At 44.3% G+C, this 12,216-nt stretch overlaps 1 pseudogene; it reads left to right on the top strand.

Moving 5' to 3' along the window:
- Nucleotides 1–401: 401 nt before the first annotated feature.
- LOC115230515 lies at nt 402–11,787 on the top strand (annotated as a pseudogene).
- Nucleotides 11,788–12,216: the final 429 nt, after the last annotated feature.

Raw genomic sequence — 12,216 nt, 5'->3', positions numbered from 1 at the left:
AAGTGAATTAAAAAAATATTTTCCAGGCAAAAAAGTGAATAATGATTAGATTAAGAATCCTTTCATAATGATCAATAAATTGGAAAATATTTCTTCTGCTGAATATCAACAAATTTTTGAAATGTCAACAGATCACGGATTGAAAGAATTGGTAAAAAAGTTAAACAATTTTTAGATTTAGAATTGAAGCATTGTTCATTTTTTGAGTAAATACAAAATCAGTATCCATCATCGTCAGACCAGTCTGTCTATGCTCTCTTACCATTTTATGTGAATCTGCATTTTCCATGCTCTTTAAAGATGCTCTTTAAAGATTGGGAAGGACGTCAGTCGACTTAAAGCTGAATAATATATCCGTACCCTTCTGCAGGAGTCAGACGGTCCTAGGGGTAACCCTCGACATGCACCTCTGTTTCTCCCCACATGCGGACAACCTCCTTCGCAAATGCGAACAAAAATTGAACATACTACGAACTCTATCCGGAATATGGAAAAACGGGTCGCACCCGGTACTGCCGAATATCTACCGCAAGTACTTCGAACCTTGTATTGCCTACGCTTGCGGATCATGGGGTTCGCGGCTATCGTGGTCCAACAGGAGGCGAATCGAGGAGGCCCAACAAAGGGCCCTCAGATTAACCGATCGTTGGTCACATGATAGCCAACGGCCGGTTCCAGCTTCTCTGGAAGACCTCATCAAGCTGAACCTGGGCCCGTCAGCCAATGCTCCGCCAAAAACAGCCTGCCGCCCAGTGCGATCTTGTGTGGGCTCGTGAAGGATCACCGAGCGAGGATGAGGTCCCTGGTTGAGTGCATCGGGATCACGTGACGTTTGTTCGGTTTTTAGCGTGGTCTTGGTGAAAAAAAGGGTGTCACGAAACAAAAAATTTAGGAAACCCTGCTCTAAATAACTAAAAAAATTGAAATGTTATTCATGTATTGTAACCAAGCTACAGAATGAGAAGTAAGCTTTCTAAGATTAGTGACAATTAGAAAAAAACGATTCATGCGAACTGCCGTGGGTGAAAGTACGTGGGACAACGAGAGGGGGATGCCCCAAACTGCCCCAGCTAGAGCCACTGGTTGGAGTAAAAAATAAAAAGTCTAGCCATTCTTGGGAAGAGTGCAGAAAGAACCGTCTTACATTCGGGAGAAAAGACAAGTGGAGGTGAAAACTAAGGCGAAAGTGAAAAAGGTATCTCTGGACAACATACAATTGCGAAAGGTAAAGCAATATGATTACTGTAGGCTGTGTTGGCCAAGTACGAGGTGTCGCTACCGAAAGAACTGGCTTGTTTGCCTCGAAACAAGATCGAGACACAACTGAAGTTTATGGACGAATACTGGGGAAATAGAAATTTGCTGGAGACGATTGGGGTAATTCGTGAGAACCCGTGGGTGGGGTTCTTCTATTTGGTCCCAGCAGTAAGCAAGTCGAGTGTGGAGTATCACTATTATAACCTCAAGTGAGTGGAATCAGTCGATTTTAGGGTGACTAACTATCAGGAGATTTCAAAGACGGATTACTGCACAATGAGTGGAGTAGGCTTCACTCGAACAAGACAGGGCGACGAAGTTGACTTTACTCACCTTCATGTGTTTGAACAAGAATATAAACATTTCCGTGCTATCCACAAAGTACATTAAAACGAGTCCATCAGATCCCTACCTTTCAACAATTTAAGCGATGGAAGGCATTCATGGTCTGGCGTTGGACTATTCGCTGCGAAAAGATTAAAAGTGCTAAAAAACAAATAGAAAACTCTCTTTTCTTGGTCAATCCGGTAGATTTCAGTGTTTATATCAAGCCTCTCCGGTCCGCCCTTTTGAGTCTTCGAGGAATGAGCTACCGAATCTGTGATCTGACGTTGACTAACTTGGCATACGACCAAACAGTGAGTCTGGACAAGTTTGTGCAAGACCACGCTTCGTCGACTGCCCAAATGCAGGAGAAACTAAAGGAATTCCGAAGCATTGTGATTGACGTGATCAAATGTGCCTGTCGAACTGCCCTGCTCGAGAAGGGTTTCAACCCCGACGACTATCCATTCCGTGAAATCTACGACAGTCCTCGCAATGATAACACAAGTAGGTGACTCTGAGGAAGAGGAAATGGCTGAATTCGCAGAAGCCTGTGAGAATTTAAGTTATACGGAACAGGCTGCCAAGAGAGAGGAATGCAGGCGACTGACATGGTTAGGTGAACTAATAGAATGTAGTTTCGTCTGTTTGTCGGACTATTTGATCACAAATGCACTTCACACTCTCACGGTCCGCTCGATCGAGACCATCAAAAATTATTTATCCAACCAAATAAACCTCACTCCTTCCGACAATATCATTTCCAGTTTTACTCGGACTAAGCAAGACGTGAGTGGGGACTTGGAAGAATATTTCAGCCTGAAAGAGGCAGGAATCCAAGTCAATATAAGGCAAGCAAAGGTACCTTGGAATGACAATGCTAGAAACCATTTGACCAAGTAATTGAGTCCTGTCCCTCTTTCCTGGTGGAAATGCTGCTCGAAAACGGACAAATTGAATTCTCGCCCAATCTGGAGACGTTTGAGACTGCATTGGAAGAAATAGGAAACAACTTTACAAAAACGATGATTGCAGTAGAAAATCTCTTACCTGACCCTCATTTTCACCCATTCACAAAGTAATTCTTCACACCAACAAAAGACCTTTCATCAACAATAAATTTGAGGAGAGGACGAGTGGGACGGGACCAAACTTGAAGGCTATCTTCGAAGACGATACACACTTGCAAGCAGTCAGAAAAGATGTACAGGTATTTCCGTGCTCGTATTGCAGGACTGCATTGGAAAGGCCTTCTCAGCAGCCAATAAATACGCGCAAACTTTTTCCAGTTACCTTGAGTTCTACAACATGGACGAGGCCCTCGGAATTGACTCGTTTCTTAACAAACATGTTCAGTTCTTGGCTTCTTCATTGGAAAAGCATCACATTGAAAGCCGAATGGCCATCAGTATTGTCGAGAAACGTGCTATCGGTTTGCTTCTTGTGGATGCTCGTGAATTTAAACAAAAGTTATGTCCCTCTCCCAATCGGTGCATTCAAGTACGACCCTTAAAGCACGTATAGTACATCCACGACGTTCTTCCCAACCAGGCACGCCAGATGGTCGACAAAGTGCTCAGTGGTCTCAATGACGCCCAATTCCGTCTGGATATGCGACCGAGCGATACACCTGAAATTGTGCAAAGTCTGCTCTTCTTGGACGAGATACAAGAACGAGTTTGTAGACCATTTTGAAGCGTAGATTGATTTTGTGGAAAGTGAAATTGACATCATCAGGGACATGTACGAACTCATTTCCAAGTTCAGTGTCCCCTCGCCCCCTGAAGACGACGTGATCTACCAGGTTTGTGAGTAAGAGCGACTCAGACTGTGACTCCCACAATAAATAATGTGCGTAACAGCATCGATAAAGTGTCCGCTGAGCGACAAGACACGATTCGGAAACTGTGTCTCTCACTGGACAAGGACACATGTGAATTATTCAAAGAAATCAAGGAAATCAAGAAAAGTGTCCAAGTAGGTCGATATCTAATTCCAGAATCCATCCAATCTTGACCCGGCGGGAAATAAGGAAGAGATCCTGAGTTGTTTGGGAATCCACGGTGCACGTGTGGAGGAACTGAAAGAAAAGACTGAATTGTACAGGAGTCACCAACTGCGTTTCCAACTGGAGGTCACCACATATGAGGAGTTGGAAGACGTACAAGAGGAAATTTCGCTCAAGACGATTCTGTGGAATTCGATAGACGAATGGGAAACCCTGGTGCAGTCATGGATTGACGTTTGTTGATGATAAACAGTGGTAGGTCGACCTAAAGCAGTGCGACTTAGACCAACTTGACTCGATCACGGGTAAGTATTGGAAGATTGTGCAAAAACTGGACAAAGGACTGTCCCCGAATTTAATGACCAGCCAGTTGAAAGAACGGGTATGAAGTTTTATGTATTAGCAGGTGAATTATATTAAGTACAAAATTCCTGTTTTGATGAACCTGAAAAACCCGGCCTTGAAAGCACGGCACTGGGCCGTGATCAATGAAATTATAAACATTGAATCCATGACTATCAGCAGTCTAGAGCAATGCAATGCCTTTGAATACGACCAGCAAATTAAGGAAATATCCACCAAGGCTTCATCCGAAGCCGCACTCGAGTCAATGTTCAAAAAAGTATTCAACTCCCAAAATCGTAGATCGAGGACTCGTGGAAGCATACCGAGTTCCACGTCCCTGTCTACAAAGAGCAAAGAGACGTTTATGTGCTTGGAGGAACTGAGGACATTGAGCAACTCTTGGATGATTCGATTGTGGGTGTCTCCAGTATCCTTTCCTCGAGAAATGTGGGCCCGATCAGTTCGAGAGTAGAAGAACTAAAAAAACAATTCCAAGTTTTTGAGGCCACGCTGGTAAGTGGAGTGATTATGGAGATCAGAACGAGTGGCTCGAATGCCAAAAGTCTTGGATGTACTTGGAATCCATCTTTTCTGCCCCTGAGATACAACGACAGCTTCCCGAGGAGTCCAAACTCTTTTCCAAAGTGGACAAGTCGTTCAAGGAAATAATGAGGAAGACTCATCGTGTGCCTCTGGCAATTCGAGCATGCACTCAGGCAGGTACCATATTCCCTCGAACAAGCAGGACTGGTTGATACTTTCACCAACAACAATCAAATGCTTCAACAAATTCTCAAATGTCTCGAAAAGTACTTGGAAACAAAAAGAGAGGCTTTTCCGCGGTTCTATTTTCTTTCCAACGATCAACTTTTGGACATTTTGGCTCAGACTCGAAACCCCATGGCAGTGCAGCCACATCTGAATAAATGTTTCGACGCAATAAAGTCTCTCGAATTCGAACCAAGCACTCCTAACATACTTGCCATGATATCTCCCGAAGGCGAAAAGGTCAAGTTAAGAAAAGTTCGTGTCACATAAATTGACCAAACAGGGTCTCCGTGCTCGTGGAAACGTGGAAGATTGGCTGTCCAATGTAGAAGAGGCCATGCTCATTAGTGTGCGTAATCACACCAAGAAGGCACTCCTCAGCAAAAAACCCTTTGAGGAGTGGGTCAAGACGTGGCCCTCGCAGGTGGTCTTGACAGTGTCCCAAATATGCTGGTGTGAGACCATCTCTCAAATATTATCCAATGGGTCACAAATGTCTGATTTTGAGCAAACGAGCGTAGCCCGATTGAATTATTTGGCTGATCAAGTGCGACAGCCCAACTCAGAGCTTTTTCAGCAAATTCTCTGCACACTTATAACAATCAATGTCCACTGCCGAGACATAGTTAGTCAACTTGTTGCAGACAGAGTAAAACATATTCAAGTAAAAATAGGTCACTGACATTGGAGATTTTGCATGGGTAAAACAGCTGCGGTATTACTGGGAGGCCGAGGACTGTGTTGTGCGAATGTCTATTTCCGAATATAAATACGGCTACGAATATGTGGGAGCGTCCTCCCGACTGGTGATCACCCCCCTTACTGTATGTTCTCTTCTGTATTCAGGACCGTTGTTACATTTGTTTGATGGGCGCACTCCAGTTCGACCTTGGCGGGGCACCAGCTGGTCCTGCTGGCACCGGAAAGACCGAAACCACCAAAGACCTGGCCAAGACACTGGGAAAGCATTGTGTTGTGTTCAATTGTTCGGACGGATTGGACTATCAAGTTGAATTCATCAATTTATGTAGACCATGGGACGGTTTTTCACTGGTCTTGTCCAGTCTGGTTCGTGGTGCTGTTTCGACGAGTTCAATCGAATTGATATTCAAGTCCTCTCAGTCATTGCCCAACAACTCATCACAATACGCAACGCAAAAGCAGCTAAACTAACCACATTCAACTTTGAAGGAAAAAATGTTCAACTTGTCCCAACTTGTGCTACTTTTATAACTATGAATCCTTCCTATGCTGGTCGTACAGAATTGCCTGACAACTTGAAAGCACTTTTCCGTCCCTTCTCTATGATGGTCCCCGATTACAGTCCTCCAAATTACTTTATTATATTAGAACTCATTGCAGAGGTCATTCTCTACTCGCAAGGCTTCCAAACCTCTAAATACCTTTCCAACAAAGTTGTCCAACTTTACAAACTCTGTTCGGAGCAACTCTCCCAGCAGGATCACTACGATTTCGGCATGAGAGCCCTCAAATCAGTCTTGGTCATGGCCGGTTCGCAAAAACAACAAAATCCAGACGAGGATGAAAGCATCGTTTTGATCAGGGCAATCCGAGGGGCCAATCTCCCCAAATTTCTGAGACGAGACGCGGATTTGTTTCTGGTGGAATGTTTAACTAACCCCCAGGACATTGTCCTTGACTTGTTTCCAGGAATCACTGTTGGTGAAAACGACTACGAAGAGTTCAGTCGGGAAATTGGGAATATCTGTCAGAAAAACAACTTGAGTGTTGTGAAGGCACAGTCCAAGCAAATTGTCCAATTGTACGAGACAATGTTGGTAAGGCACGGAGTAATGCTGGTGGGACCCACCGGTGGTGGCAAGACGACGTTGTACCAAGTGAATGACATGTCACATTGAGTAGACGTTGGCACAAGTTGAGGGACACGTGGGATCAGTGGAGACTTGTGTGATCAACCCGAAAGCCATTTCAATGCAAGAACTCTACGGCGGCGTGAACAAACAGACTTTGGAATGGAAAGACGGACTGATGGCCCTGACAATAAGAAAAGCCGTTTCTGTAAGTCATTGCCATTAAATACAGGCCAACAACCCCCACTGGGTCATCTGCGACGGACCTGTGGATGCTTCGTGGATCGAGAACATGAACACTGTACTTGACGACAATAAAATGCTTTGTCTGCCCAACAGTGAGCGTATTAAACTCACTCCAAACATTCGTATGCTTTTCGAAGTCGAGGACCTGTCCGTCGCCTCGCCTGCAACTGTCAGTCGGTAGACAATTTTTTTGGACAAATAGATGTGGAATGCTCTACGTTGATTCACAAGATCTCGGATGGCTTCCGTGGGTGCAAAGATGGCTGAAGTCGCACAAGAACAAACTAAGTGAGACCACTTTCAACCACATTCTCGAACTATTTACGAAATATGTAGACGAGGGTCTTCATTTTGTGTCCACCAAGACCACCCAGGTCATTCGGCAGGTTGCACGTGTCGAGAATTTGTAGTGTGATTTGGCCAAGGTTACTACTCTCTGCAAACTCATCGAGTCTATTCTCTTCCCCCTCAAAGAGCCTTCTCGAACCGTTATTTCTACAATTTTCGTTTTTTGCTACTTGTGGGCTATCGGAGGGAATTTAGTCGAGTCTGACTGGGATGTGTTTGATACGTTCATTAAACAACTCTTTGAAGAGAACGGCGACGTCAGGGTAGCTCCTGTCAATCAACAGATTCCCGGCCAAGGTGATCTCTGGAGTTACTACGTGGACACGGAGACAAGAAAAATGGAGCATTGGGAACGAGCCATTCCCCCCTTCCATTCGGGCAGTGGGTTCTTCGATATGATTGTCCCAAACAGTGATACTGTCAAATACGGCTTTTTGGCTGATAAGTTGATCACAGTCCAAATGCCCGTCATGTTTGTGGGGAAAAGTGGAGTTGGCAAGGTACCAAGTCATGGATGTCCCAGTCTGTAATTGCACGGAACACATTGCACCAATTGAGGACTCAGTCAAATGTCTTGCCTCTCTCCCTCAATTTTTCGGCGCAAACGAGCAGTGCCAGCATTCAGCAAATGATTGAAGCTAAACTTGAAAAACACCGTCGCAACATCTTAGGTGACTAATTGAGCATATTTTCCAGGGCCTTCGAAAGGGAAGCATATGGTGGTCTTCCTTGATGACGTAAACATGCCTAAACCCGACCTTTATGGGTGCCAGCCTCCAATCGAATTGTTGAGGCAGTTGCAGGACATGAGAGGACTATATGATCGGCAATCACTGAGCTGGCGATGGATCACAGTTGAGGGATTGTAATATTTCTAGGACGTGACATTGATGGCCGCCTGTGGACCTCAAGGGTGCATGACCAATCGCTTCACTCGGCATTTTTCCATCCTTAATGTCCCCCCTCCCTCAGATCACAACCTCAAACATATTTTCCAGGTGGTCTGGATGAGTATACTTCAGAACATTTTGCAAGTTATGGAATTTCCCCACCAAGTCAGACTGGCAGTCGACTCGGTGATTTTGGCCTCCGTCGAAATTTACCAGAGAATGCAGAACGAGTTGCTCCCGACCCCCTCTAAGTGTCACTACTCGTTCAATCTGAGAGACTTGGCAAGATGTTTCCAAGGTAAGAGTTTGCACGTGTTTCAGGAATCATGCAAGTCAAGACCATCTTCGACGACCAATCACTTTACAAACTGTTCTATCATGAAATCACCAGGGCATTTCAAGACCGCCTCATCGATCAAACTGACCAAAATTTGTTTCAAACTATTTTGCGACAGACCTCTTCCACTTACGAAGTGTTTGGCTCATTCATTTGTAGTCTTTCATGACCAACCCTCCAATTTACGGTGATTTGATGAACAGGGGAAAGTACGAGGAAATGGACAAAAACAAGCTGAGAAGAATGCTCACTGAGGTTAACGAGAGTTCTCTCTACTGTCAGTATCAAAGTGACTTGATCTTGTTTGAAGACGCTATTCAGCATGTTTCACGAATCGCCCGCATAATTCGCCAAGAACGGGGGAATGGACTCCTCGTGGGAGTTGGGGGAACGGGCAAGAAATGTTTCACCAGGTCAAACTGATCAGTCATTTCAGACTGGCCGCACAAATTTACGAATATGAGTGCTTTGAGATCAAAGTCACTCCCAAATACGACTCCACAGCCTTCAGAGAAGACGTCAAAAAACTTTACAAAATAGCGGGAATTGATGACCGGAATGTCGTCTTTCTGCTCGCAGATAATCAAATTAAAGACTTTCTTCAAGAAATAAACGACATTCTGAATTCCGGCCATGTGCCCGACTTATTTGAGGACGAGGATGTGGAACAAATTATAATGAGCTGTCAATCTGAGGGATTGACTGACAGTCGTGAGGCGGTCTATGAGTCGTTCATCGATCGTGTGCGGTAGTAATGTGATAGTCACTACTCAGGCGGAATTTGCACGTTGTCATTACACTGAGTGCGTCTGAATTTCGGACTGTTTACAGGATGTTTCCATCTTTAGTGAACTGCTGCATTATTGACTGGTTTGAAGAATGGAAAGATGAGGGACTGCACTCAGTGGCACACTCATTTATCAGTAAAATAGAATTGAAAGACGAAACTTTAATGGTTGTGTTAATAAGCACAGTCTAGGGAAAATTGTGCGATTGCTGCATTCGAGTGCATCGCAGTGTCTACAAAATGTCAGTCAAATTTGAAGAAGAAATGGGAAGACATTATTGCCTCAATCCAGTCAGTTATATCGAATTACTCAACTTGTTTACATCTATGCTTAGCACGACCAAAGAGTAATTGCATTTCATTATTTCAAGGGACCTCTCTCGGGAACATCAAAAGATTAAAAACGGGTTGGCCAAACTGATAGAAACTAACCAAATCGTCATTTCAATGGAAAAACAACTCCATCAACTGGAGCCTGTGCTTAAAGAAAAGTCAAAGGAAACTGAAAAGTTAATGGAAAAATTGTCGGAAGACCAGGACAAAGCAGATATTGTGAGGATCTGAAAGTAACGCTTAGACACGGAAACTGGTGCTAGAGGACGAGGCTGTGGTGAAGGTAAAGGCGGAAGAAACCAAGGCCATAGCGGAGGATGCTCAACGTGACCTGAAGGAGGCTCTGCCTGAACTGGAGGCTGCCATTAAAGTAATTTGTTATGATGAGAAATAGTCCCTCGACGCACTCGATAAAAGTGACATTGCAGAAATCAGAGTATTCAAAACCCCACCCGAATTAGTGCAGACTGTCATGGAAGCTGTGTGTGTCCTCTTTCACTTAAAGTCTTTTCGAATCTTTGATTTAGAACCGACTGGGCGTCCGCAAAGCAACTGCTGTCGGACACTAACTTGATCAGAAAACTATACGACTACGATAAAGAGAACATAAACGATTCAGTGCTTCGGAAACTCAAGAAATACATCGAGAATGAGAACTTTACTCCTCAAGTGATTGAAAAAGTGTCAAAAGTAAAGTCACTTTTTATGGTTTAGGCCTGTAAATCTTTATGCATGTGGGTTAGGGCTATTTATTTGTTTGCCCAAGTAAACAAAACTGTCCGGCCCAAAAAGGAAAGGTACATTAGTTGAAACACACAAGACTTGCTGTGGCCGAAAAAGACTTGAAGCAAGTCATGACGGTTCTCCACACCAAGCAGACCCAACTCAGCAACGTCCAACAACAAATCAGCGAATTACAAAATGCCTATGAGGCCAGTGTCCTTGAAAAGAGAAATTTGGAAAAACAGATTTCAACCACGACCGGTCGACTGAGACGCGCTTCCAAGCTAATGGAGGCTCTGGGCGACGAGAAAGAAATCTGGGAGGCCGAAATAAAAGTTTGGTAGAGAACGTCAAATTTTAGACACTGGAAAAAAAGATTGAGGACCTCGTTGGGAATGTAATGGTGTGTTCTGCTTGGGTGACGTATGTGGGTGCATTCAGTGTTGGTTACCGAGAGAGACTAATATCGAAATGGGTCAAGTATGCGCGTAGAGAGGGAATACCAATATCAGAGGACTATGACATAATACAAATATTTGCCTCACCCTATCAAGTGCGCCACTGGACGTCCAACAAACTTCCCAACAATCAAGTCTCCATTCAGAACGCACTCCTCGCCACAAAGGGAAACGATGGCCACTCATGATTGACCCACAAGGACAGGTCTCCTTCTTTGTTTTAAGAACAGGCCAACACGTGGATAAGAAGCATGGAGGCTGCCAATGACCTTAAAGTTATTAAATGACGGACAAGCATTTTGCGAGGACATTAGAGAACGCAATTCGAATTGGGGTGCCTTTGTTGATCGAGGATGTGGGAGAGTCAGTGGACCCTCTTCTTTACTCAGTCCTCGAGAAGAGAGTGAGCGATAAATTTAATTGATAGGACGGGGTGATCACACTGGGGGACCGAGATGTGGAATACGACCCTCATTTCCGACTTTACATGACCACAAAATTGAACAATCCCGTTTACCAGCCCAACCTATTCACACGAGTGACAGTAATCAATTTTACAGTCACACTGGGGGGACTCCAAGATCAACTGCTGAGGCAAGAGACCAATGATAAATGATAGTCATGTCGTCCAACTCGAGAAGCCAAAACTAGAACAAGACCGGAATGAATTGATCCTTCAAATAAACAATGACAGAAATCAACTTAAGGCAATCATCGACCGAGTCCTCGTCCTTTGTACGACTCAGAAGGAAATGTCCTCGATAATACTCAACTCATCACTGCTCTCAACGAATCCAAAGTTGTTCAATTTTCTTACTCAGGCCAATTCAGCCAAATCTCCTCTCGTCTTGCCCAGACGGAAATAACCGAAAAAGAGATTACTCGGGCACGGGACGTTTACATAAGTGTTGCTGAGCGAGGCGCAATTCTGTATTTTGTCATCGCGGACATGGCCAAAGTAGACCCAATGTACCAGTTCTCCCTCCAATACTTCAAACAGGCTTCAAATGCTTTCATTAACCACAAATAGATTTTCTCCCAATCCATTCTGGACTGTGTCGAGTCGGGGGACACCAGACTGGACTGTCTTGTCCAAGCAATATCCATCGACGCCTATTTGCACGTTTCTCGGTATTTCTTATTTTTAAAGTCAGGGACTGTTTGAGAAACATAAACTTGTTTTTTTCTTTTCTGTTATGCGCCGAAATAATGCTTGCCCGCAATGACCTCACATCCCACGAACTCGATTTGTTCATTCGAGGAGACATTGAGTCGATCATTTCCGAGGATCTTGCCAATTGCTTTGCCCAAACACGTGCATATGTGACCAGTGGAGACTCAAAGGTCTATTTTATTCCCGATGGCAGATATTCCTGACAGACCATCAACTTGATGAATTCCATGTGGAGTCCGTTACACCTTTCCAAAAAATCCTGCTCGTAAAAGTCTGCCGACGTGATCAAGTACTCTATTTCCAGCCGACTGATTTAGCTGAGTCACGCGATTTCCAACTTAATCAGAGACAACTTGGGACACGAGTACATCCAAAGCAGACCACTC

Source organism: Octopus sinensis, unplaced genomic scaffold, assembly GCF_006345805.1.
Source record: "Octopus sinensis unplaced genomic scaffold, ASM634580v1 Contig15715, whole genome shotgun sequence".
NCBI classification, from domain to species: Eukaryota; Metazoa; Mollusca; class Cephalopoda; order Octopoda; family Octopodidae; genus Octopus; species Octopus sinensis.
This window is presented reverse-complemented; position numbering and strand designations above follow the sequence as displayed.